The sequence below is a fragment of the Sorex araneus genome, chromosome 3 (assembly GCF_027595985.1).
Source record: "Sorex araneus isolate mSorAra2 chromosome 3, mSorAra2.pri, whole genome shotgun sequence".
Classification (NCBI taxonomy): Eukaryota; Metazoa; Chordata; class Mammalia; order Eulipotyphla; family Soricidae; genus Sorex; species Sorex araneus.
In genome coordinates, this window is record NC_073304.1 from 40,758,927 (window position 1) to 40,783,878 (window position 24,952).

At 42.4% G+C, this 24,952-nt stretch overlaps 1 protein-coding gene across 2 annotated transcripts in view; it reads right to left on the bottom strand.

Moving 5' to 3' along the window:
• Positions 1-10,235, bottom strand: part of DAAM1 (dishevelled associated activator of morphogenesis 1) — a 184,233-nt gene extending 173,998 nt beyond the window's left edge. For both annotated transcript variants that reach the window (XM_004601784.3, XM_055131678.1), the window contains exon 1: positions 10,120-10,235. The gene's annotated coding sequence lies outside the window, so the exon portion shown is untranslated. The remainder of the gene's footprint in view (positions 1-10,119) is intronic.
• Between the last annotated feature and the right edge of the window lie 14,717 nt (positions 10,236-24,952).

The following is a 24,952-nucleotide window of genomic DNA, read 5'->3' on the forward strand; positions in this document are numbered from 1 at the left end:
AACTCAAGAGGACAGAGCACCTGCTTTTCATGCAAAAGGTCCAGGCAAGCACTCACTGCATGTGGCACCTAAACCAGAAAAAAAGCATAAATATTTAACAGCTGGCTGTACCCCTCCTATATAAACTGGCAGTCCAATTCTGGTTTAAAGTGATTATCAATGTAAGCAGAACTTGATCTCACTAAGAGACACTCTTTAGCCTCATCCTAAGGAAGTTTCTAAGCCAAGGGGGCCAAGAAACTTTAACTAAAAACTGTTCTACTAAAAAGAATACAGGGAGCATCATCAGGTGAAGGTGGGAGTGGGGTGTCCTGGGAGGGTGTGGGGCTGGGGAGCTGTGCCACACCCAGTGGTGCCTAGGGTTTACTTCTGACTCTGTGCTCAAGAATCACTCCTGGCGGGGCCAAATCTACTGCATGTGAAGCAAGTGCTTTACCCCTGTACTATCTCTCCAGCCCTGGATCAAGAGATTTTGAAGGCTTAGCTTCAGTCAAGAACAGCATGTCAGGTACGTTGTGATAGGATCAGGAGTCAAGAGTCAAGAGTGGGAACACTGAAGGTTTTTTAAAAAACTGATAATTGGGTCCAGAAGAACAGCACTGCAACTTAAAGAATCCGCCTCGCAAGCATATGGTCATGATCTCTGGTACATACACTAAGTACCACCTTAGGAGCAATGGTATTTGAGCCTGGCAACTCTGTTATCTATAACTGCCAGCTACACTGCAGCCAGGTGTGTGTGTAAGCACTATTAAAAGATGTGTGTCTGGGGGGGGGGGGGGAGAGCAGGTAATAACCCTGGTGAGGACTACAAATTAAAAGATGTTCAAGTTCCACAGCCAAGAAGTGTAAACCCTGGCAAACACAGTTAAGTATGAATATAGCAGACACCCCTGGCAAATATCACATACGTAAGTTTAAGTTATATAGCTCAACTGAGATTGTGACCTGGTGAGCAAGTTTGCAAGCACCAAAAAGGAGTGCAAACCTCAGTGAGCACAAAGGCCAAATATCCAATCTGACATGCAACTTCTGGTGAGCACCACAACTAATGTGTGAGCAACACCACATCTTTGGGAAAACCCTGGTCACTACAACAAAGAGAAGGGGGAGGGATAAAGGACTTGAATGAAATAAAGTAGAGGTCCCTATCACTGATCTCCATTCTAGGAAAACCAATGGGTTTCATACCAATTTTGCATAGTACTATATTTGTTATGGTCATTATTTTATAAAATGGCACTACTTTCATCAGATTTTAGAATCTTTACACTCTCACAGATGAGGAAACAGAGGCTTAGGAAGCTGAAAGGAACTCCAAGGTTATTCAAATCTGAACCTAAACTGGTGTTTCTTGCCTATCCATGGGTGTTGAATTTAATTCTACAGAGGATATCAACATATCCGCTGTAGAATAGAAGAAAGGATATCAACACCCTCTCTTCAGCAGAAAAAATCAAGTGTCTTCCCTGAGTTACAGTTTTTAAGGCCTTTTCCACAGAGGGAAAGAGTGAGCAGCAGGTTAAATTTCAGGTCAGGCTGGAGAGAGAAAAGCCCAGTCCACAAATGAAGCACATGTAAAAGGAAGCTTCCCAAAGACTATCCCTGTGTATGTGCACGCTTAAGGCTGCAGGAATTCCTGGCCTAAGAGAGAGTATAAACAAGAGCAATCTAGTGGGAAACAAATGATAAGATAAGTGCAACTCAATAACTCACTCTGCCTTTCCCTCCACCACTTCCCCACAAGTTGTTCCATCTGAAAAACAATCTGAATTTGGGAGAGTTAAGACACAAAGTTCCCATCTCTGCAGCCACACATGGTGATTTTAAGTTGGGGAATTTTAGAGGGGGAAGGGGTAAGATGTGCTTCTTTGTAAATCCTGTGATTGTGACTCTCTGAGTGGAACATGGCCAATGGAGGAATCGTCTCCTGCTCAGAGCAGGCCATGAGAGAACTAGCAAGGAAGCCGGTTCGCTGGTCCTCCAGATTCAAATTACATTCCAAGGACTGGAGTATGAAAAGCAGCGCTAGGGTGTGGAAGAAAGGTATCTTCTTTAGTCATAGCCCTAAGAGAAATTGGGTCAAACTAAAAATAATTAAGTCTTTAATTTTAAAAGCAACCCCTTAGCAGAACATGTCATGAGCAAGGAAATTTCCCTTCTCATAGTCCCTGGAACTTGTGTACACGGAAGTATCACCAACTCACAAAATGGCAAACCTCTAAATGTGTCATGGAGGTCTTCTAGTCCAATACAATCTCTATTAGTGACTTTTTAAGTGCAAAAGTATAACAGGTCATTATTCGTTTAACCTTCCAAGAATATGATGCATTTATCCTTAGCCACCAGCTTCAAATTCAACATGGTTCATTCCAGACCCTGATTTTAGTTTGAATTGAGTGCAAAACAATGGGGCTTCTGGAAACGGGGGAAGGAAATACCTCTAATACAAACACAAACAGACACAAAGAGAATGGGAAACAAGCAAAATATTATTGTCATTTTGTCACCACCATCCTAAATCAATTAGCAACCATATGAGGTAATTCTAAATGCATTTTTTAAATCTTTCATCAATACCTTGAGCAGAACCATACACATGGCATTTTCTGCATCCACAATTTCACCAACTGTAAAGAATGAAGCAACTTTCTTCAAGTGGTTTATTCATTTCATTTTTCTTAATGTTTTACAAAGCTCTATAATAATGTTACATGTGCCCCTAGTTTAACCATCTCATTTCACTCGTTCAAACTTAACTCAAGATTTAACATTTCACTGCTTGGTCTCACCAAATCTCTGTGAAACAAACACAAACTTAAGGAACTTATGAGCTAGCTCAATCACCATATAAATGATGCTACTCTCTACTCTTAAGGTGCAAATCTACAGTGGCCTTATGAAGAGCAAAGTCTCAAAATGGCATCACAAAAATACTAGTGACTTCCATCACAACCCCAAGAAATCCCAAGTTTCTAGGACCTTCTCTTCCCAGAAGGACACCTGTCAGAAGAGTTCCTTGGCAAACTAATGGCAAAACCTTTCTTATAACTTAGAGGTCTGAAAAAAACATAATGCATTTTATGGTATGGTACACTTTATGCACTGATATATTCACTGTGTTCTGTCTAGCCTCCTGTGTGACCAAGAGCATAATGGGTGTAAAAACAAGAACAAAATTGACTAGGGTTACAGGTGTAGTTTGTGGCTCCAAAACAAGACAAGGCTTAAGCCATACCCTTTACTTAGTGTGTATGTCACTAGCAAACTGAGCTTAGTAGCAAGCCACAATATAAAAACACTAACTCAAAAACAAAAGACATCTGTATTGCCCAACAATACCCGAAGCTTAGATCTGGACTTCCTATTTGTAGAAGTCTAAATTCAGAAAGTTTATCAGATAAGCTCTGTTACCAATCACACAGCAGATACTTTTTTTATTCCAGAAATATAAAAAGGACACAAAAAGATGGCACAAAACCCCAAAATAATCATCTCTCTCAATGTCAATGGTGTAAATGTACCAGTTAAGAAACAGAGAGTGGCAAAATGGATTTAAAAAAAAAACAAAGACCAGTTAAATAGATGACCTTAATTGCATGGCTGACAGGAATACAAAGAGACTTCAACTCGGGCCCTGATATAATTTATAGAACAGAATGAGTTCAGGTTTATTACTAAAGGTGAATGACATACTTAGGAAGTGTGACGAGATGAATGGGGGTGGGAAGTGCAGTGGAAGCTTCTGAAATCAATGTTTGTTGACAGAATATTATATGTTAGTAGCCTAATGGCTCACAAGCTTCTGTTTTCATTTTTCCTTCCTGGCAATATGCTAACAGGGCATTACTTTCCTATTATTTCCCTACGTGTCCTTAGTCAATTGTGTTTGCTAAAAATTGTCAAAGTGGCACAATACCCAGTTTTAGCCACCACCCCCCACCAAAAAAAAAGGTCTATTGTGAGTCAGGAAACCATCCAACTATACTGGAAATTTAACTTGCTAGCTTAGTTTAACACTTTTAATTTACTGTAGAAGCTATGGTTTAAAGAAATTATAATTATATATTTGGAATCATATTTGCTCCACTGTAAAAATAAATAAAAATCTCTCTTCTGAGGTTATTAGTAAGCTAAATTTAATATCCAAGAATACATAATACTCAATTACACATTTGACAGTAGCTCAAGTTTTCATTATTTCCCTTTTCAAGGGAGATTTTACAACTAATGTTAAAAGACAACAAGGAAGACTAGAGTGATAATATAGCAGATAGGGCGCTTGCCTTGCATGCAGCCAAAGATGTCTATCCAGCATCCTATATGGTCCAGAAGCCCTCCAGGAGTGATTCCTGAATGCAGAACCAGGAGTAAACCCTGACCACTGCCAGGTATAGCACCAAAACACAAACAAACGAAACAAAACAAAACAAAAGAGGGAAGCTAAGAAATGATGAATTCTCTTAACTCTCAAGACAGGTTTCTAAGGCCCTGTTCTGGGTAAGAAGGGCTTTTTCAGATAAAGGAATCCACTTACTGAAAGTTATCTCAATTAGCAGACAGGTCTAATGTTGGACCCTCTCCAAATAGATTTAGGGGGGGATTATCAAACTATTATTGATGCAACTAATGTGTCTATCATTCACAGAGAAAAAGGAGTGAATTTTACACACAACTGCACTGTAGCACTGTTGTCCAAATGTTCATTCTTTTGCTTGAGCGGGCACCAGTAACGTCTCCATTGTGAGACTTGTTGTTACTGTTTTTGGCATATGGAATACGCTACAGGTAGCCTGCCAGGCTCTGCCATGCAGGCGGATACTCTCAGTAGCTTGCCAGGCTCTCCAAGAGGGAAGGAGGAATCGAACCCAGGTTGGCCGCGTGCAAGGCAAACACCCTACCCACTGTGCTATCGCTCCAGTCCACAACTGCAACATTTTTAATCTCCTACAGTATTTCCTGTTCTAGAAAACTGGACTAGAAGAAACCATTCAGAAGCATTTGTACTCTTAATCAACATAGCACCCAAAAACCCAACACTATTTCTGAATTGAAACTCAAAGGAGGCTGTGAATTCCAACACAATGGAGTGAAAAGAATAATATAGGCAAGGTAATTAAGTGTGAGGTATGAAGAACTAAATTGCTCTAGGCCCCATTTCACTCTGCATGTACTACCTATGTGGGGTGAGCTATGCAAGTTCCTTAGCTCTTCATGCCTCAGTTTTCTCATCTGTAAATGATAACAACAGTGCCTAATGTGTACAGATATTGTCAGCAATCAATGGAGTAGCCAATGGAAGTATTAGGAAGGTATTGCCTCCATAACCTGACAATTAGTATGGTCATTAGTTATGTTGTGCGGTCTGGCTAAGGGCACTATAGAGAAGAATGGAGATGTTAAATAAATGGTGTGGAGAGGAATGCACAGGGAAGGCTTTCTGGAAACCTGGTGGCACTCAAAATGGAGCTGAAAGCATCAGAATTTAGACACTGGAAGAATGAGTGCACATTCCAGCTGAGGGAGCCAAAATTGCAGTCACATTCAGAGCTGAAAACACAGGCACGCTTAAACATCAGTAAGGAAAATAAGCTCACCGAAGCTAAGGGTGTGTTTGGTAACCTCAGATTAACTGGTGTGGAGGAGTGGAGGGGAAGCCTGACATATTTGCTGCAGTGTTCCTGTGCCCTAGGATGAAACATTTAACTCATCTTCAGACACGCACCTTATGAATGCAAACTTTCTTGGAAATGCTGAGTTCTCTGCTTCTGTAATAGTGATATGGATAACAGAAAATAAAAAGGCAAACACTTTTTTTTTTTCCCTCTGCAGAAATAGACTCACAAGCTGCAGTGGAATGTAGGTCACCCAAATCAACTTGCATCTCATCTTCATCTGTCTCTCAGGGCAAATGCTAAATGGTGGCTCGGGGGAAAGGGGAGGGAGGCACAGTTCAGACCCATCATTCAATTTCAAATTCTACGTGCCACTCTAAGCACAACCTAGAGAGAACACTGGCTAAATGAATGCAATGTCAAGGCAGATATCCTCTAACTCAGTCTGTCCGCCAACCAGCTGCTACAGAAACTGCCCTCTTGTGCCTATACTATCAATTGCCTCTCAATCCAGATCTCCAGGAAACCACCAAGAAGGGACCCTGTGAGTGTTTAGGATAATATAGATTCACTTACATGATTTCTTCCATTACCAAGTTGGAAACTGTAATGCCAAAATAAGTGAGAGTTGTCCACATTCCCTATGCAAAAAGTAAAACAACAAAACAAAAGAGTTTTGAGGTTTAAACAAGTTTGCTAGCCTAATTGTTACTTTGTTACTAAGTTACTTTGTTTCCTATACTATAAGCACAAACTTAACACTGGAAATCCTAGCAGCAGGACACTAAGCCAGAGAGGGCCCCACAGAAGTTACAAGTTCTATGTTTATTTCCTGCACCAAACACCTAAGGCTCTCAGTGATACCAGCTTTATGGGAAAAGCTTGTTTCCTCTGTTCCAACAGCTGTAACTTCTTAAGTGATTTCACAAGAGACCTCAAGATTCACAAGTCATAGCCACTCTTTTACACCACCTCCAAAATACTTACAAAATGAAACACTTTCCATCTTAACTATGTTTTGTTTGTAAACACCTTATTTGTTCTGATGGCCATAGTACCAGCAATCAAAAGTAGTCTTTTCAACACAGAAACTAGCCCAAATAAAACCACACACAGACACACTTGCATTCTTAACAAGAGCGTGTCCACAAAGCAAGAAAGCTGGGATTCAAATTCCTTGGCACCTATTCACTAAGCTCCAACAAGCACGCCCAAGGACAAGACCCACCACACCCTCTTTTAACTATCACACCTCCTCATGAATTCATTCTTCTGAAAACCCACAGAATCCAAAGACAAGATGATAACATAATGTTACAAATATTAGACAAATGCCTCATACCCTCAGTCAGCCTAAAACAACGGTCTTGTTTATAGCAACATAGATGAGAGAACAATTATCCAAGACTTCTACCCAAGAAGTGGTCTGCAAATGCCTCAAGGTATCTCTCTCTTAGTTTCAAATCTTGCTAGTCGCTTGCCACACACCTCCTGGGAAATTAACTGGGCCAAGGCTATACAGAAATAGAGAAATGCCTGTTTTAGGGTAATAACTGGAGGGGATCTAGGAGGTGAATATATTCCAAAAGTTAAAAAAAAATCACTAGCTACATCTACATCAAACTCATAGGCAACTTTTTGGTCTTCATTCACAAGCTCCATCTCCTACTGAGATGAAACTGCTTGACAGAAAATGGAGACTATTAACAGATGACAGAACTACCAGTGGAAGGAATACAGATTCTGGATCTCCAACCCTGGTGCTAAGATTTAAATAAATGTTAAAAACAAATGTTTTCTACACACTTACCAATAGCCAAACACCACTTTAAAATGCTGGGGAGACATAAATGGACCAGACAAACTTGGTCTTTGAGACCTTCAGAGAGTGAGGATACCCACACACAGTGGCAAAGGTGTGAGAACTTAGGGAGACAAGTAGACAGACAATGAAAAACTTCAGGTCAATAAGTTCTTAGGCAAAAATAGTGTGTAACAAATTCTCACAGAACTATAACAACTAGTTATATGAGCTGAAGAATATCAGTCACAAACATTCACCTGTATTCCAACACTTAAACACTGATGGTCATAGATTCCCACCTTTATCCCCTTTACTGAGTATCTGCTTTAATCAACTTGGCAGTAAGTGAAAGCAGAAAGGGTGCAGTACGGAGGTTTGTATTCAATTTAATGATGTTTAAGACTATTAGTTACAAATAACTGCATCAACTGAAAATTCATAAAATGATGAAACAATTTTAAAGGGAGAAACAGAACTCCAAATACTAGGATGATATTGATACCTGAATATTATTGGTATTGTCAATATTACAGTCTGGATTATAACTTACAAACTGTTATAAATAGTAAGGAGGCTGTTGCCCACTTTGAAGGGTCGCTGTGAAGGGCCAGGCTATTTGGTCAAGGCTCAGAGATAGGTCAGAAGCCAGGTTTAAATTCTCAAGATTCTGAGAAAGGAGATGGAGACCAAGACCTCCTTCTTGGAGTCACTATCACAAGATTTTTTAACCTAGAATCAATTTTCAGAAACTCTCTATCCCTGACTCCCTGCATTGCATGGAGGTAAAGGATTAAGCCAGGAGAGGTGAAGGCAGGCAGGGCAATTCAGAACAGGGCGCTGCTGGTTCTAGACCCCAGGGACTACAGCCTCCAGGCAGGCTCTCAGGAGAATCTCGAGGGCTGGCACCGGTGCAGTTTCAGTTAGTAACTGTCCATAATAATTTCCCACTGTGGCCTGCACCTGGGTTACACACAGGACCTGCACAGGTGGCCAGGGGCTACTTCATAAAGAACAGAGGCTAGTGTCTTCCTCTGGAAAGCTGTCTCCCCGTTTACTAGGACACAGCCGCAGCTAGCTAGCCTGCAAGGAGAAAGAGACCTTTGCATTGCAGTGTGCATAGTTGGCCTTGAGAGATGGCGCCAATTATTTCTAGAGAGGGAAGTGGAGGGGCGAGCTATGTACGGGGCACAGGAAAAGTAAAGAATCGGGGGGGGGGGGTGTGGGGGGTGGGGTGTGTGTGTGTGTGTGTGTGTCGGGGGAGGGGGGTGTTGGGGGTGTGAAAACCCCAAAGGAGGAGCAGCTGGGCCCCCAGCAAACCGTGACCACACCCACCGGCCACGCCCTCCCAGCTGCCTGCAGAGCCACATCGAATTGAAACAGCAGTGGGAGCAGTTAAGATTCCGACGGCAGGAGTCGCCATGGCAACGGGGATTCATCTTGCAGACAAACTCGGTTCAATCCCTCAAGAAACGAGTCTCAAGAAACGACCGGCTCCGAGGGAGCAAACCAGTCGTGGTGGCCTTTGCCTCGGCTTTCGGGCTGAGGCGGGGAACCGAGTGAAGCTAGCTACACCCCTGGACCCACACAAATATTTCACCCAGGCTCGAGACTGAAGACCCAACCCCGAAAGCTGAGAGCAACTTGAGAACCGGGCCATGAGCAGGGTTTGATGAATGGGTGAGGAAGGAAAAGAACGAGGGCGCAGGGTAGAGGGTAGCCAGGAGACTAGACCGAGGCTCCGCGGGCAAGGGGGTCGCAAGCCGTTAGGTTTTCGGCACCAGCTGAGCAAACCCGATTACCTCGACAAGCTTCCCAGACTGCTAGGAGTCTGATCATCGGATTATTTGATATCCCAGAGCGCTGCCACCTCCCAGTCCAGCACGACTCAGAGGCGGATGCTTGCCCCAGCTCAGGTGGCCCTTTGTTGGGAACAAACAGCACAGGGTGGGCACCGAGCTGCGCTGCCCAGAGGGCCAGAGGGTGAGGGTGTGCAAGCCCGCGCCTCGAACCCTGTCCGCGAACCGCCCGATCTTTCTCGCCGCTGTCCGTCAACACCCCCAGTGCCCTCCGCAGAGCCCAGTTTCCCTCCTCGCTCTCTTTTGAGTCGTTCAGCTTCCAACTTTGCCAGGATCGCAGTCGCCCCCTCCCTTTCGAACGAGGCTGGAAACGAGGGTGCCAGGGCTGGTGGGTTCGGCGAGACGGGGACGCGTAGATGAGCCTCTCCGTCCCGATCGCCAGCTGGCCTCCCCGCCTCGGAGCCTGCCGACAGCAGCAGTACCCGCAGTGCCCAGCCGGAGCCACGACCTCCAGCGCCCCCCAGCTCAGGTGCTGCTGCGAGGCGCGGAGTGGTACCCCGCGGGGGTCTCCCGGCATCCGAAAACGCCCCTTAAAGAAAAGAGGGAGGAACCCCGGTCCTTGGGGGGCACCTTCCTCCGGGCTCCCCTCGCTTTGCGCCGCACTTGCGCCATTTTCCCAGACCCTGCTTGGCAGCTGAGAGCTGTCTAGGTCCCGTTCCTACTCAGACGCAACCTGAAGGACGGGTTTAATATTTACCTACTGGCCCGGGAGATCCGGGGAAGCACCCGGAGGGCGCGCCGCAAATCCAGCGCGGGGCCCGAAGCCGCGCGCCCACCCCCGCGCCACCGCGCGGCTGCCACTTAATGAATGAGTGCGGCGGGCAAGGCGGCACGTACCCCTTACCTGAGCAGCCCCTGCATGCTGGAAAGGCAGCTCTGCACTCCGGGTACAATGGGATCCGGTTAAACAGTTTCCTTCACTGCCGCTTGTAGGTTACCCACTCGCAGGTGACATCACCCTCGCTTCGCCTGATAGGGTACAATGTGGCGCCCATTGCGCATGGACTCCTCGACGAGGCCCGAAGGCTTCTGGGAGTTGTAGTTCTGCCTCCCCCAAACAGCGTCTAAACAGTTACGGCTATTGATATTTAAAAACTACACTTCCCGGTATACACCTCGGCCTCTTCGTCCCCGCCCCTCGGACCCACCCCCCTCCAGGGCCCGCCCCCTCCCCGCCCTCCAGCCTCGCTGTGCTGGTCGTGGTTGTTCTGAAAACCGAGCTGCGGACAGCTAGGGCAGGAGAGGCCGGGGGCGCAGCCCCTCTGCGGTTGTGCCCTTTGACTTGACTTCCACTCGGCCGCTCGGGGATTCCGAGAACCTGAAGAAGTCCGGGGCTAGTACTTACGGGCCAGGAAGTTCGGAGCTAACCGGGCTCCGTTGACCCTAGCAGGAAAAGAGATTAAGCCTTCACTGCCTCCTCTAATTAGTAGGACGCACTGTTTTCTGGGTTAAATACGGCCCTGGAATTCCCCCGTGTCACCGAAGAGGCGACGCCAGCCCCGGGGGAGAGAAATCCCCGCGTGCCCTACTTGGTGCAGTTCACTCCTCTCTTTTCTTTTCTACCCCCACCCTCCAACCTTACTGAAGTCCGAGTACCCAACCAGAACGTGGGGAACAATTTCGTTGACTGAACGGACAAAATAACGGAGGCTGTCACTAGTAAAATGCGGTATATTAGACAACAGTGGCCGTAACCCTCCACCATGAGTCTGATGCTGCGGCAGAGATAGCACGGTTGTGCAGCCATGCTTTTGTTCTGTAGCGGATTTCCCGCTCTGATGGTATCCAACTCCCAGGAAGACAACGTCCTTGTCTAAACTGTTAATGAATGACACACACACTTGCATACACATGCATACGTATGCTTTTAAATCCACAACACTCTCCCCTCATTTTTCATGATCTTAATACACCACATGCTGATTAAAAGGTAAGCGAAAGGTGTATAGCAGAATTCTAGCTCTCTAGGAAGATTTTAATTTTGGTATGTAAATTTGCCATGGCATTTTTTCCCACCAATCAGCGAAAAACAAGTATGAAAAGATATTATTAAAAATCACATGTCCAGGTGTTTTTTTTAAATGTATATATATATATACACATATATATATGTGTGTGCATGCAGCCAGCTATCTCAGTTGGGAAAATAAAGAATATTATAATGACATTTAATGTGTTTCAATCATATGTAAGGATCAGTTCACACCCCTAATTCAGCTTGTAAAATCTCTAGAGATTGTGCACCTAGTAATACGAAAGAACGTAATTAAAATTTCAAACAACTTCTTCATCTAATCTTTGGTGGAAGCTTTTATCATTTGTTTTCTCATTTCATTGTGGTGCATCACTAATTTGGATTCAAGTGAAAAGTATTTGTGGAGCAAGTTGCAAACCTCAGGGGAGAGGGAAATGTTTTGTTCAGCTGACAGAAGGGTTTTAATGCTGAATTCAGGTTTCCTCTTAACAAGCCTATTCCTTCTAAACAAAGCAAAATTTTCTACATTTCTCTTCGAGGTAGAAAAATATGCCTTTTGTTGCTCTCCTAGCCTAAGCAATTCCATCCATTTCAAATATTATCTTAAGTGGAACCCAGACAATACAAATGTTCCCTTGGCCATCAGATCAAGAGTACAATCAGTGATAGCCTCACTAATGGGTAGGCTTAATGTATTGCGATTCATTGTGGAAAATATTCAGAAAGAAACTTGACCTGGGATGATTCTAAAGACTCTTCCAATTTTATAACTTTGAAAAGCTTTTAGATGGAAACATAATAAGTGACTCTGAAATTTATTGAACCAATAAATTGAGTGTGGATGCTCTCTATAAGGCAGGGTTTATTCTTACAGATAAAAGTAGAGCTGGGGAGAGATAGCTTGAAGGGTTGAACACATGCTCTTCATGGTGGAGACCCAGTTTTCTCAGCCCTGCATGATCCCCTGAGCATAGCCTGGAGCAACCCTTGAGCACAGAGTCAGTAGTAGCCCCTTAGTACTGCTAGGTGTGATACAATAACCATCACCACGCCTGAGCCTGACACACACACACACACACACACACACACACAATTATATTAAAGTAATATACACTGTGATGAGTAATATGTCTATAAACAAATAATAAAAACCTTGTACAATTCTGTGCCCCTTTTATTTCTCATCAGGACCTACGTAAAGGCCAGGAATTTAGCTCAGTGGCAACATGCATGCTTAGTATGTATGAGATCCTGAGTTTGATTCCAACTGTCTTGGGTTAAGGAAGCAAAATAAAACTATACCAGCTAGAGGCTTATAGTTTGGCCAGGGTGCGCTCTCTTCGGAGACATTCTTTTGGCTTTGATGGAATCGAGAACCACCTTTGCACTGAAAAGGAACCTGCCTGACCACTGTGCAATGGAGCCCTCCTCACTGCCATACTAAACTACTGATGATGTCAATGCTATTATTTTCCACATGTGTTATGCATTATTATGTAGGTTCTTTATTATCTAGGTTTTTCCATATGTGTGTCCCTGCCTTTCCCCCCTCATATTTTTCCTGGAAAACTCCTAAATAAGTATAGATTGGTGTATCACACAACTTTATTCAGCAATTAAAAAAAATGGATTCCCATTTTGGGGCTAGAGCAATAGCACAATTGCTATTGTCTTGCACGTGGACGACCCGGGTTCAATTCCCGGGATCCCACATGGTCCCCTGAGCACAGCCAGGAGTGATTCCTGAGTGAGGAGCCAGGAGTAACCCCTGAGCATCTCCAGGTGTGATCTCATAAGTAGTAAGTAGTCTCATAAGTAGTAAGTAGTCTCATACAAAGCAAAAAAAATAAATGGATTCCCATTTCTCTTTTTGAAATTTGCTCTACAGTCTGCGCTGGCCAAACCAGCTAACCAGCTTAAACTGTTTCCTTATTTATTTAAAGGTTGAGAGAAACACACACAAAACTCTTCTTTTTTTATTCAGTTAACCTTTCTTTTTATTAAGTTACTCTTGTGATTTTTTTATTCAGTTATCCCTGTGAATTTTTTTTAAGATGACAAGTATAAGAATTTCACAGGACAAATTACCTTAGAGCAAGTTCTCTTGGTCTTCAGTAACTAAAGAAAGGTTGAAATCTAAAGAAAAATTCTGGGGCCAGAGCGATAGTACAGTGGATGGGGCATTTGTCTTGCACAGCCAACCGGAGTTCAATCCTCAGCATCCCATACGGTCCCCCAAGCACCACCAGGAATAATTCCTAAGTGCAAAACAAGTAGTAACCTCTGAGAATCTCTAACTGTGACTCAAAAAAGCCAAAATAAATAAATAATTAAATTAAATAATTCCTTTCTCTATAACAGTGTTATAGGAACATACTGTGCTACAAGTTACTCTTTTGCATATATTAAGGACAAACTACACAATAAACTACAAGCATAGAAATGATTGACTGTGTACATGTAAGCTATTCTTTCTACTAAATCTATTAAAATAGTTAATATGGGTAGGGCGTTTGCCTTGCACACGGACTTCCCAGGTTCGATTCCTCTATCCCTCTTGGAAAGCCTGGCAAGCTACTGAGAGTATCCCGCCCGCACAGCAGAGCCTGGCAAGCTACCTGTGGCATATTCGATATGCCAAAAACAGTAACAACAAGTCTCCCAATGGAGACGTTACTGGTGCCGGCTCAAGCAAATCGATGAACAATAGAACGACTGTGCTACAGTGCTACAATATGGAAATTGAGTGCTGTGTTTGGAAATACTTCTTTCTCTGAGTGGTCATGAGTTGTTAAACTGATCTCTGAACACTGTTTCATTGGGAACCAGGAGAACCAAAGGTAGCTCTTTGGCACCAAAAATATAGTCTGTGGACCAAAAGTCACAATTGGAAATTATTACTATTATTGTTGTTATTATTAGGTTTTTGGAGCACATCCACCCAGCAGTGCCCAGGACTTGCTCCTGGCTTTGCACTCAGGATCACTCCTGGCAGGATCCAGGAATCTAATGGGATTCTGGGGATCGAACCCAGATTGGCCACATGCACGGCAAAAGCCCTACCTGCTGTACTCCAGCCCCCAAGATGGAAAATTTTCTAGGGGACTAAATAGTCTCATAAATCATCAAACACTTCCACTCTACCTAGATTCATGTGGATTCTCAAAGGATTTCTTAAACAGTTTTCCTTCTTTTTAAACAACCACTGCTGTTTGGAATGACCTTATGAAAAGAACTGTCTCTTCTTATAATCATTGTTTGTTAATTACAAACCTGTGATAGATATTTTCAAAGGCCACTGAAAATAGATTTAATTGAGCTTCTACAAGTGGAGGAGGGAGAAAGGCACCATGAGGTATTTTGCTCATCTTTCAAAATACCTCTCTGGGTTCTGGTTACAAGGTTTGGGCATTAGATAAGGGAGAAAATGAGATATCAACAGAATTTCAATTGGTAGACTTGCATGTGTTTTCACACAATACTGTGTGTTGTGTGCAACAATTGAGGTCGCGTGTTATGTTCAGGTTTGGAATCTTGCCATTTTCCCTCTTTTGAGAAATATGACTCCTTATTCTGTATTGGTTATTATTTCTCTGTCTCTGTCTCTGTCTCTCTCTGCGCGCGTGTGTGTGTGTGTGTGTGTGTGTGTGTGTGTGTGTGTGTGTGTTTCTCTCTCAACCTCTGTTTTCTTATTTGAAAGCTAGGATTAAGAAAGAAACCAATACAGCAGGACTTTAAGGATTACATTAGATGAGATTCATAAATATATTTTCAAGTTGAAAAGAATTATACAAATGCCAGGTCTTGTTATCACTTGTAATTACCCTCAAAGATTATCTCAGAAGTGTCAGCCCTAATTATGGAATGTGTTAATTAAAATCTATTTCAGTAATAATAAAATTCTTATTCTTTACAAAAATGACTAGGAGTTATATAGCATGCACTTATTAGCTCATTAATTTCTTAAGTAGGCAAAATGGAAGAGAAGCTGAGAATTACAAGTTTGCACAGTTCTGATTCTTGACTTGTTTTCGTATTCACACCTTGCTCTTCCCAGTGCCCCAAGCTGTCCTGTGTATCAGTCAGACTTTTCCAAGCTTCCCGGCAGGGAAAGGCACTGCTGTGAGGAAGGGAGAGGTCAGGTCATTCCACCTCCATAGAGTTGCTTCCAGGGATGTTTCAACAGTGGCAGCAGTACTTGACCTGTTGGACTGGTCCATCGTGCTCCTCCTCCTTCCAGATCAAACCTCTCTTTGTACCTCCATTCCAGTGGCAGAGGTAGCTCCCTGCGCTTGCTAATGGTTGCATATTTGGCTTCTCAGAGCTTCATCACTTCTATCACTGTTCTCTCTTCATCTCATGTTACCTCTGTTTGAAACACTTGCAACATAGTCTATTTTTGCAGCCCGGCCGTTTAGTGAATTACTTGTATCTTCATTCAAGTGCTTCAGGAGCAAGCAAATTTTTGATGTCAGAGGCCAAAGCAATAGTACAGGGGATAAAGCACTTGCTTTGCACATGGCCAACCCAGGTTCAATCCGTGGAATCTCATGTGGTCCCCAAGAATCACCAGAAATACTTTCTCAGTGCAGAGTCAGGAATAACCCTTGAACATCATGGGTGTGGCTCAAAACAAGGGGCATGGGGGAGAAATTCCTTTAAGGTCAGTGTATGCAAAACAAAGCAATAGAATTTATTGGAAAAGATTTGACTCCCATGACTGGGCCATAGCAATATAACCCAGAACAGCTCTAGAAATTAAATGGTGTTGATTTTGGATTATATTCCTTTGGTGCTATTCTAATACCTCTCAGTATGTATGTCTTTGTTCCAAATGACAAATTACTGAAAGAAGATATTAGCCCTATCTCTGGGTGACTATCCTTGACTTAATTATCTGTAACAGTGGTTCCTAAAATGTGGATCCCAGACTAACCACATCAGTGTCACCTAAAAGTTGTTAGACATGCAAATACTTGGGCCCTATCCTCAGATCTAGCAGAATAAATAATTTTAAAGGTGGGTCTTTCAATATGTAGTTTAACAAGTCCTCTGGTTGATTCTGATAGCCATAAACATTTTTAGAATACTTTTTATAGCTGATTATCTAGAGCTAAGATGACAAGATTGTGGGGCTTAAGTATGATTGCTTAGAACTTATAGGATCCTGTGTGGTAGGGAACCTTCCTGGAGACAAAAAAAGTCGTGAACTTGGCAGCCATTCCAAAAGGTGTTGGGGAAAGCCAGTATATCTGTCAGGTAATTTAATTTAGGTAAAAAGTGGTTCTTCCTGAGGAGGTGGACTTTGTAGCTTTGTGAACTGGCTAATCAACCAATTTAGTCACCACAAAGGCACTTGAAAAGATCCAGAGCACTGAGTTTAATTGAGAACTCAGAAAAGCTTGAAAAAAAAATAATTGGAGCAAGATAAGGGAGTTAGATAGAATCTTATGGAAATCTAATAACAGTAACAATAATAAAGTCAGGCCGCAGCAAGAGGGAACATAAAAATAGTCCCAGGTATGCAAAACCTTTTTGACCGGTCTTATCTGGACAGCTTCTGGGAATTCAAAATGAGAAAGTCTCCTTTCACAATTTTAGCTATGTTCCCCGGTCAACCTAGTCGAACTGGCTTGCACAGCTCCCCAGCTCTCTAACTTAGCACTGACTGAGAGATACTCCTAGAGACTCCCACAAGAATGGCCCAGGATTCTATGACACCACAGTCTTAAAATCACCACATGTTCGGCTTTCACAGTGAACCATCAGTCAGGTTGGTCAAGAATCAGTAATGAGGCCCTTGGGTCCTCTGACCACTGCTTGGCAGTATCCTCCAGATAAAAAGTAGACCAAATTATGTCAAAGACATTCCCATAAAACACTATTTCACAGTGCTAGGGATGTGGTTCAGTGTTTGTGTGCATACCGCACATGTGTGATGCCAAGAACTTGATACCTTATACTGCAAAGAAAGAAAGAAATGGAGAAAAGCAATTATTTTATATATTCTGGAGCCCATGGTTTTATTTTTTCTGTTGATCCTAATTGGCTTTCTTTATTTGAAGATATAACTTGGGGATTTTCTGCAGCCTTACATTCTTATAATCTAACTATAATGTTACATTTTTATTATGCAAGAAAGTGGTTTTATTTTTTCTTTTAATTTTTACTAAGACACTGTGATTTACAAAGTTGTCCATAATAGTTATTTCAGGCATATATTTCAACCACCAGTGTCCCCTCTCTCTACCAATATCCCCAGGTTCCCTTCCATCCTCAGCCTATTTTCCTCACAGACATACAGGCATATTACTTGTATCACTTGTATCACTTATCATCCCATTGCTCATCGATTTGCTTGAATAGGTGCCAGTAACATTTCCATTTGTCCCTGTCGTGTGCTAGTGTAGCTCAATGGCCTCTGTTCGCTTCAGGAATACAAAGAGCCTCAAACCATTCATTCAGGGTCTTGACGAAGAAGTCTGACCATCTCGTAGGTGGGTGGCCAGGTGTCTTTTGATGTCCTGTGGAGTCCAGTCGGTAACTGCTCTAGCTAGTCCAGCGGTCGTCTCCTAATCGCATTACATGTCCGGACCATCTGATTTTTGACACCTTGGCAAACAAGACAGCATCCCTGATCCTCGATCCTCGATCCTCGATGGAGGTCGGAACTCAGGATTCCTTCTCTCATTTGAATGAAACATGATATTTCAAGCATAGCTCTTTCGATTCCTCCCAGGAAGACCTGAATAGCGTTCTTATCCTGTTTTTATAGGGCCCAGGTTTCTGAGGCTTCTGAGGAAAGGCCAGACTGCAGCTAAATCTCACGAAGACAATGGTCATGAGAAATGAACTAGTTCCTGATGGTCCATTTGCTCTCAATAGAACAAACATTTCCGAATGCAGCAGTTATGTGTATCTGGGTTGAGAACTCAACATGACCAACGACTTGGCTCCAGAACTGTGCAGAAAGAAGAGAATGGTGTGGAACACCTTCAAGAATGTTGAAGAAGTTGTTAAGAGGACAAAGAACCTCTGGCTCTGGGCACCTCTTTTCGACTCCACTGTTCTTCCTGCACAAATACAGGCACATAACAAACTTATTTCATATTAATTGCTCCAACAATATTTAAAGAAATGGAAAATGGAATTATCAGAAAATAACTCAATGAAGTCAATCTGTGGTGATTGATCATTAAGTGAATATTTTTTGCATAGCTGGCTGTGCTCGGGACTGACTCCTGGCTCAGTGCTCAGGGTTCACTCCTGAAGGAGATAAAGGGACCATATGGGGTTGCTGAGGGTGTCGAATCCCCATTTGGCTGCTACATTCAAGGCAAGCACCCAGTCTGCTGTGTTAACTCTCTGGCCCAATTACTAAGTGATTTTAGCACTATAAACTAAGTGATTTTAACACTACAAATAAGATGTTAATTTTTATTGAAAATATATCAAATCTCTTAGCAAGCTAGAAGTAAATACAGCTTTCTTAATCTAGAAGACAGTAGCCATATGCACCATTAGTGAGTGGCATACTCAATGGCAAATGTTGGAAGGTTTGTCTTTTCCTTTATGTTTTGGTTTTTGGCCACACCCAGTGGTGCTCAGGGCTTACTGCTAGCTCTGCAATCAGAGATCACTCCTGGAAGCTCCAGGGACCAGACGGGGTGTCAAGGACTGAACCCAGGTGGGCCATGTGCAAAGCAAATGCCCCACCAGCTATACTATTACTCTAGCTCTGTGCAGTTCTCTTTTGTGTGTGTGTGTGTGTGTGTGTGTGTGTGCAGTTCTTTAGAGAAGTTCTTTCCATGCTCTTCTAAAACTTGTCTGAAGGTTATGTATTCCCTAAGCTGATGCCTGTCCATGAAACTCTGTATAGTTCCTTCAAATCTGAATGATAACCTACTTGGACAGAGTAATCTTGGTGAGATGTTCATTCTGTTGAGCTTTTGTATTATATCCCTCCAAACTACTTAGAATTCCATTTTATAGACCTGTTGTACATCTCTTATGGGCTTATCTTTATATACAATTTCCTTTTTTTGATCTTGATGCATTTGGTATTCCATCTCTATCTTTGGCTTTTGTCATTTAAAGTACACTGTATCTTGGAGTTGGATGGTTGAATCAATTTTCACTGTGACCCTTTTGGCCTCTTGGAACTTGGTGCCTATAATCCTCAATTATGGAAAATTCTTGTCAATGATTTCTTTAATTCTTGTTTCTTTATCAGATTTGCCATTCTGTTCTTCAGGGACTTCAGTGATCCTTATATTGTTCCTCTTAAATTCATGCCATGGTTCTCTGGTCCGTTCATTTTTTTTTTCCAAACTACTTTCTAACTTCTGCTGTTTCCTAGAGGTTTCCTCCTTATCTAGGAGCTCCTTGATCTCTTGCTCAGTCTCTGTTACTTTGCTATTCAGAGCTTCTGTTGACTTTTTTTTTTATCACCTACCATGTTCTTCATTTCTGTTATCTCTGATTGTAGTAGCTTTTTCATTTTGACTCTTATCCTTTCATTTTTTTCTGACTATCTGTGTGATCATTTCTTCAAATAAATTGAACATCCTCACCATAGCGTCACTAACCGTCTGAAGATTTGCTGGTATTGTTTATAACTTTAGTGATACCTTTTTCTCTCATTGAGATTGGTGGGTTTTAGTGTTCTTGCTGTGTTGGAGGTGAATCTTTGTAAACCCCTGGAAGATGCTGAAGGGTTAAATCAAGGTTGCTCTCTTCATCAAATGACAGGAAGAATAACGATAAGAAGCATATAATTTGCTGAGTGCATCTGTTGTGCAGCTGTATAAGTGACCAAGTGCTCTAGGAGCTGTGATGTGTGCAGGTCAGGTGGAGAGGTTCCCGGGAGCTAAGCATAAGGGAGGGCTCTGCTTCCCATTCTGGATTAGACCCAGTAATATGGTTTTACTTGATGAATCTCCAATAGAATACTTTTCCCCTTTTCTAGTATTATCAATAACTCAGTGGTTGACTACATCCTAGTTTAGTTGTTGTGCACATCCAAGAATGTGTCTTTTAAAAATAAAAGTAATAGCATTGGAAGATACAATGGGTCTTAATGCTTTTGGTACCTATTGCCAAATTGTCCAGATTTTTGTCTTGTTTTTATTATTTGTTGGTTTTATGGCTGATGTTTCCTATTAGACTGCACAGGTCTATCTGGTACCCTTTCTGAAAGAACTGAACCATGTCCTCAAGGCAGTTTAAACTGATAGAGACGAAGTCTATAAAGCAAATAGGGTAGCGGAGGAGACTATCACATAGGAATGAAAAACCCAGGGAAGGAAGCATTTTGTCTTGCTAGTTATTGCCCTCTGGGATATGCTAGAGTATTTGCTTGCTAGAGATGGAGAACAGAGTACATCAGGCTGGATTATAAACTACAAAAATATGTTACCTCAAAAATCTCAATGTGCTAGAGGCCCAAAATCAAGGGTTTGTCTGGGTAAGTTTCTTCTGAGGGGCTGAGGAAAGATGCTGTCCTTAGTTTTTCAGGGTCTGCTCCTTGAGTCTCATCATACCAGGGTCCCTCTTGCCTGACTCAGTTTTACTAAACTGTGTCCCGCCTTGATGCCCTTTCTTTAGCTTCATTACCTTTATTAAGATCCAATTTCTCAATAAGCTCTAAGGTAGTGGGAGTTAGGATTTCAATAGAAGAATTATTTTTATAGTGGGGAAAACCATTCAAATGAGGGGCTGGAGCGATAGCACAGCAGGTAGGGCGTTTGCCTTGCACGCGGCCGACCCGGGTTCGAATCCCAGCATCCCATATGGTCCCCTGAGCACCGCCAGGGGTGATTCCTGAGTGCATGAGCCAGGAGTGACCCCTGTGCATCACCGGGTGTGACCCAAAAAACAAACAAACAAACAAAAAACCATTCAAATGAGAGAAAACTGGCTTTCTCTTTTGGGTGGGGAATGGAGAGAGGAGTGATCCTCTAATTGTGACCAGGGAGCAGGACTAATACTTTGCTCAGAGATTCAGGAGGCTTGGGGGTGGGGGATTAAATCTGAGATCTTTTGTACTAGGCTGGCAACCCTAGAGCTACCTCCTTCACCCGACAACTGGCTCTCTTAGTTTCAGTACCAGTTACCATACCGGCATCGTATAGTCACAAAGATTTTAAAGCAGTGGAACATCTGATCAAGAAGTATCAAGATAGCATTGAAAAACTGAAGACAGCAACCCGAAACTTCTTTCAGATAACCAGTCAATAGTGTTTCCTCTACTGTGGTGAGGCCCTGCAGGATGCTGTTTCTGGTTTCCAAGGCTGGAGTCAAGTCTTGCCTCCAGTCAAAGTCCTTGTCACTCTTCACTGGGAATTTTCAGATGAAGACTCCACTGACCTTCTCTTGGTAAAAATCCCCTGACCGTACACTTTAGACAAACCATCCAAGTTAGCTTTCAAAATATCCCCTGCTGAGTGTGTCATACAATTTTCATTTTCTTCCTTCTTTTTTAACATCAAATCACAGCATGGTCTCTTTAACCCTGAAATGGGCAGCCATATGTGGCAAAACTTGTGTCTAAGTAGAAGAAGGGCTGGACCTTCACTAGAGAAAAATAATGCTGTGTATTTGGGGGTGGGAGGGTTATAACAATTTGTTAGGAATCATCCTGACAGATGTTGTCTCCTTTGTAGCTGAAACATTGCAGCAAGGAGGATTTATGTCAGAGCCTTGTTTCACAGCAGGTTGTGTAAGCCCTTAGATTCTCAATGTGAAGATTAGGGGCGACTTCAGGTCCATATTGCATGAGAACCTTCTGATCTGGAATTTCTCATGGAAAGCCACACTTCAATGCAATATGTCATAGCTTATTATCTTTGTGAGAGTATTTTCTCTTCACCAAACTGTGATTGTAACCTTTTCTCTTGGGTTGTCTCTGCCCTCTCCCTGTGTCTCAAGCTCCTAAAATAATATTTTGGGTTGTCAGAAGGCTAGCCACCCAGCTAAAGAGGGAAAGGAGCTATTGGAATGCTTTATTCTGGCTTTGCTTTCCAGCAAGTGACAGGTTTTCTTTTGGGGGATTTATGTTATTATTTAAGAAGATTATATTCATTTAAATCTAAATATGGTTGAATCAAATAAAATATAACCCACTAGTTCTCTCTCATGAGTAACAGTGATTCTGAAGAATATGGTAATATTCCTTTTGTTGCATGTATATAAGTTAACTTGCTGGAAGTATACCACCTATTCCAATAAGTCTACAAAAATTCTCAAATTGAAAAACTTTGAGTAAGACCAGTACTATGGGGGTACCTCCCCCAAACCCCATAAAATCCCAAATGTCTCAGAAGAGACTATAGGATTTTAAGTTTGGTACTTGAGAGATCATTTCAGGATTTCACTATGTACGTCTTGTCTAAAAATGGGCAAAGTTAAAAGGCAAATCTACAGCATAGGTCTGCTGGAGCCCGATGGCACTATCTCACAAAAACCTATTAGTATTTTCAGGAAATTTGTGAGCTAGTCATTAAACACCATTACTGTTAAAAATTTAAATCCTATGAACTTAAATATGTTGAAAACAAAGGCAATAAATAATAAAAATTCACCACGTGCTGCTACATTTTACTATTATTTATGATTACAAGCTTTCATCTGATTCTTAAGAGTGGGAAACCAGATCATGGTATATTACTGCCCATCTCCCCACATCACAATTCAGTGGCACTGCAAATCCATCATGATGGAAGTAGACTGAGCATGGAAATCTGCATATGCAACCAAGGAGTGCTTCTTCCATGGAGTGAAAGGTTAAATACTAGTTGAATCCTCCTCCCCATGCCTTGTGCAATGCTTTGTATTATTTTCCCCTTGAGATTTCATTCTATGATTGGGGCTTTAGAAACAGAAAATAAGTGTCCTTGTACTCAACTTGGGCAGAAATATGGTCCTGAGTAAATAGCTTAGATTCTTAGTGGCTTCAGGAAGCTGAGTACTTTTCCTTAAACAGGAAAAATGAATATGAATATGGCAATAGCTTTAGCAGGGGTGTAGTGGTTTTGAGACACGAAGAGAAGGAAGTCAGCTTGGGCTGTAGTAGACCACCAGATGGAATGCATAGAATATTCTGGAATAGCCATATTAGCGTGACACTGCATAATTCCACAGCAGCTTAGAATAGAGACCCACATGTTGTTCTTAAAGAGGCAACATAGTATATTATGAAAGAATTTCAATATAGATCGATAGGTAGGCTGCATCTTAGGAATTATTATGCCGGGGCTAGAGAAATAGACCAACTCCAGTTGAGCCTGGAGTTAAGGTGCTTGCCCTGCACATGTCTGACCTCTTTTCAATTCCCAGCACCAAATTGGTACCCCAATCATTGCAGAGTGATCTCTGAGCAAATTAGTGAGGAATAAGCCCTGAGTAAAGCTGGGTGTGGCCTTAATATGACCCCCAAAGGAATTATTTTGTCCCTAAAGTCCATTTTGTTCCCATTTTACTTACTTGTATTAGAGAATACTTCTTTAGCAAAAAGAAGATTGCTATAAATCATGATCAAGTTCCCAGGTTAGGTCAAAGAAGCAAATACATTGTAGAATTGAGTTGAGTTCCGGCATTACTCATATTAGTTTGAAGTCTGATAGTAGGGTTGAATTTTGCAAGAGTAAAACAAGTAAAAGAAGAAAAAGTATATCTTTTTCTTCTTCTGACCCTGTGTGGATGTTGCCCAAGGGAAACAGAAACTCTGCAGTTTGTCTCTTCATCCATCCACTCTCCTGGCCCCAAGCTTGTCTCTCTCAATATATATTATGAAAAATATATATGTGTATGTATATATCTATATATGTATATATCTATATATATATCACTGTTATCCCATTGCTCATTTATTTGCTCGAGTGGGCAGCAGTAATGTCTCCATTGTGAGACTTGTTGTTACTGTTTGTGGCATATTGAATACGCCACGGGTAGCTTGCCAGGCTCTACCATGGAGGTGGGGTACTCTCGGTAGCTTGCCGGGCTCTTTTAGAGAAACGGAGGAATCAAACCTGGGTCACCGTGTGCAAGGCAAATGCCCTATCTGTGGTGCTATCACTCCATCACTCCAGCAATATATATATATATACATATATATGCATATATATATATATCACTTGTATCACTGGTCATCCGGTTGATCTTCGATCTGCTCGAGTGGGCGCCAATAATCCATTCATCCCTGTTGCATGCTAGTGTAGCCCAATGGTATCTGCTCACTCCAGGAATACAAAGAGCCTCAAACCAGGCTTTTTTTTTTTCAGGGTTTCTTTTTTTTTTTTTTTTTTGCTTTTTGGGTCACACCTGGCAATGCACAGGGGTTACTCCTGGCTCTGCACTCAGGAATCACCCCTGGCGGTGCTCAGGAGATCATATGGGATGCTGGGAATCGAACCCGGGTCGGCCGCTTGCAAAGCAAACACCTTACCTGCTGTGCTACCGCTCCAGCCCCTTGTTCAGGGTTTTGACAAAGAAGTCTGACCAACTCGTAGGTGGGTGGACACGCAGTCTTTTGACGTCCCGTGGAATTCAGTTGGTAACAGCTCTAGTCCAGTGGTCATCTCTAAATCGCATTATGTGTCCGGCACATCTGATTTTTGATGCCGTGGCAAATGAGACAGCTTCCCTTATTCTTGATCATCAACGGAGGTCAGAAAAAACATATATTATATATATACATACATAC